We start from the raw sequence: 3,973 nt of genomic DNA on the forward strand, positions 1-3,973 counted from the left end.
ATGGAAGGAGCCATTCCTTGATGTGCCGCATACTAGTTCATGGTAATCACTGTGTGATTACCATGTTCTCCTTGTGATAGCAAGAGGATATACCACTCATGTTTAATTAGTTACACTGTTTTATAATACTATGTGTCATCACCACAACTTTTTAATATGTACGCAATCCTGCCACAACACTCTATAAAGCACAGCAGACATCCTGAGTATAGAGCAGTTAAAACTTAAAACGTTTACTGGCATACTATGGGAAAAAATGTTATACACTCCTAATAAATTATAATGCTATTAATTGTTTTTAAAGTTCAATAAAGAACCTTAACAGTTTACATAGAAGTTAGCAGAATGCATTGATCCTCACTGAAATGCTGTATGTCTTATATTAGACATACACAAATATAATTTTAGTGTCCTGAACCTTCAAACATTAGAAGTAAAACAATGCATAATTCATAAGTGGACTGGTCACATGCTACTGTGACAGATAAATTGTTTTCTAAAGCAGTGTTTCTCAACTTTTTAAAATCACGGCACCCTTTTAAAAGTATCCAAAATCTCGAGGTTCCCCAGTCTGAAATGTCATAGATTTTAACAAGTATAGATATGTCCTGTTGCACTCCTTACCGATTCCAAAGAATAAACCTGTAAGATCAGGCGGGTGCTTGAAATGACCACGGTGGCACCGTGATTGTCACATAGAGTCCAGAAACGTCACCAGCACACCATTTTAAACGTGAGAAAAATCCAATTAATGACACACACTTGTCATTCAAATGCAAACGTTTTCAGGGCCTCACATGGTCCCCTTCATCAGGCTCAGAATGACGATGAAGATTTTACGACGGACCCCACGCAAAAACGTGGGTTTCCCCCTTCGCATTGATGTGCCCCCTTCCAATCAAGATCCCCCCTCTTCATGCCAGAGTCACCCTTTGCATCATTAGCCACCGTTCACATCAGGAGCCCCACTTTCATATCAGAGTTCCCCCTTTCTCATGAGAGTTCCCATTTTACATCAGGAGCCCCTTTCACATCAGTTTTCATTGTCCCCTTCACATCTCAGTCCCACTACCACAAAATATTGAGGCAACCCTGGTTGAGAAAGGGTGTTCTAAAGTAACAACAAAGCCTTGTGTTGCGCGACTAATAGAGATGTGGAATTCCATATCATGTTTGATTGGTTAGAACAAATCATTGAAAAGCTCATAATGGTCAAACTCCAGATCATGTTGCATTGGTTAAAGGACAAGTGTGGAAAGCTTATTATGATGGCCAATTTCCAGGCCAAAATCCAGATCAAGTTTCATTCATTAGTGCACATCTGTGAACATCTCATGATGGCTCAATTGTAGACCTAGTTTGGTTTGAGAACATTAATGAACTTCTTGTGACGATGCCTAAATTGCAGATCATGTTTGATTGGTTAAAGCACATCAGTGGAAAGCTCATGATGTTGACCTTTGGGTAATATTTTGGCTGTGGTAAACGGTTGCATCTGTCCAATATAAAGAATACGAGAAATGTAGCTATATAATAGACTCAATCACAGAATCATACCACATGTGGTATTTTCATCTTTTCTTTGTCTTTTTTTGATCAAAAATGAATTGATTATATAGTATTATTACATGGATCAGATTAAAATAGATTAAATTAGAGATAACTGCTCATTTCAGTGAGGTGTGTATTGAGGACAGTAGGAAAAGAAACCATTTCAAGTGTTGATATAATAATACAGGAAAGTGTTGATTCTGTACTATGTAATATATCCATTTGTGAAAAAAACATTTTCATCGTAATAAATTGAGCCTATTGTGTTGACTTGGCTCTTGTTGATTGTTTCAGCAATCACCTGTGAAGAACAGCTTCACCAGTTCCCTTCTAATGGGTATTATGTGTTGGAAAATCTTTGCTTAAATATTAACTCAATGAAGATTCTTTCATCTAATCTCTTTCCCTATAGATGGCGGCCTGTTAAGAGATATTTTTTACATGCCATCTAAGTCTCTACTTTCTTACTTGTAGCATGGTAAAGATTTCACTTTAGGGGTAAGAATCAGTCCTCATGGACTGTATATACTGTAGGATGGTGTCAGTCAGTGAAGGTGTTTTATTGGATTTTCCAGAACAACACAGTTGAGTACTTTTTAATGGACAGGCTTTTGGTGTGTTCCCTTCTTCTCGGCACAAGCAGTACGCCGAGAAGGGAAAACTCAAAAAGCTTGTCCTGAAAAGGTACCTATTGGCGCAAATAAAAAAAGTATTGTGGACGCTACTCAGCTGTGTTGTAGCAAGGCCACCAATATAGCTGCAGTCACCTTATGCTAGATTTTTCTTTTTAAAAAAATGTACCCTGTAGTGCTAAAATATTCATTTGTTCATACACAAATAGATTGTACTTCATGGTCCCCTCCAAAAGATTATTTTACTGTAGAAGGAAAATTATTTAGATATTTGGGGCTGGTGAGTTGCACTGGGCAGCCTTGTCCAACGCGGTCACATTGCAAAGACAAGGCAATGTGCCTTGTATGCAATCAGCACAGTTCACACCGCCACAGCACCGTGCATAGCTGCATACAGTACTTTCTTTCAGCGCAGGGTGCTGTGAAGCAATCCACCGTATCGAACCACAATGCAGCCAATAGAAATAAATGAAATGTCACAAAGTGACATGTAAAGTTCTAAAAAAAACAAAAAGATTATAGTGCAATGAGTTGTTTCCAGTGCAATAGCACAGCAGCCTTCACAGCATGCACCACCAGTTGCATTCTAACACAGCTGTTGGTGTGAACCGGCCCTAAAGGATAGTACATTAAAGTTTTAATTTACGGCCAAACCTTTTTTTTTTTCTTTTTGGACTGGGTAAGGCCTAAAACGACTATCAGTTTTTATTGCTTGACGGTAACCAAAAGAGAGGAAGGGAGGGAAATCTCTCCAGCAGCGGCACATACAGTAATAAAAACATTTTTTAGTAATGCGAGCATGTGTTATAAATAGGTTTTTTTTTATCACCCATACTTCTTTTTCCAGTGACAGTGATCACCTGACAGGAACCGAAGGGGAATCTCTTTAACACATACACAGACAGCAACAAAAACTCAGCAGAGGATCTAACCCTACTCCACTCTCTCTAAAGGTGCCCATACACTGCACGATTATCGTACGATAATCGTATGCGATCGGTTTTTCGTACGATAATCGAGCAGTGTGAACGGAGACGTGCAACCGTTTCTACTGTACGGTCGCACGTCTTCTGTCGAACCAGCATGTTCGAAAACCAGCCGGGAATCGTACGATTCTCGGCTGGTTAGAACGGTGCTCGGAAGATAAATGCTGAACGGGCCGGTGTGCGCACGCGCACACTGCCCGTTCAGCATTGCGGTCATCGGAAGCCCGCCCCTCAGGGGGGCGGGCTTGCGATGATCGAGAGTGCGATCTGCCTGTCCCAAGATAGGCAGATCGTACGTTTTTTTAATCCCTTTACAACCATCGCAAGACTAAAGTCTTGCAATGGTTGTAGAGTGTATGGCCACCTTAAGGGTTTTTTTTTTTTAATCAAATTTTGATTAGAATAACACTTCAAAGTGAACCTGTGGGCCTGGCTTTGGTCATCAAATTAATCACGTGTCACAAACTAGCTTGAAAATACCTCTTAAACACAGTGCACTCCCTAAATCCAGGCAAGCACTGATCAGTAACTCAGTCTTGAATCCCATTATCAGAGTGACTTGTACGTTGCCCTGTCTGCATAACCTCGCTCACTCTCTCTCCCATTTGTGACACTGCTGCTCATCTTAGTCTGTTTATAAGCTCCAGCGATCTCTCTGACAGGCTGTGGAATGTAAACAGTACCTGTCATAATAGTGAGCTGATCTGCTCTGGCTGGCTGTTTATCTAACACAGTGTGCCAACTTGCAAGTGCACTCCCGAGTACTGCTGGGGGGGGGGGGGGGGCACTCTCCCTGGGAGCGCC

Source organism: Nanorana parkeri, unplaced genomic scaffold (genome assembly GCF_000935625.1).
Source record: "Nanorana parkeri isolate BGI_ZX_2015 unplaced genomic scaffold, ASM93562v1 scaffold255, whole genome shotgun sequence".
Taxonomy (NCBI): Eukaryota; Metazoa; Chordata; class Amphibia; order Anura; family Dicroglossidae; genus Nanorana; species Nanorana parkeri.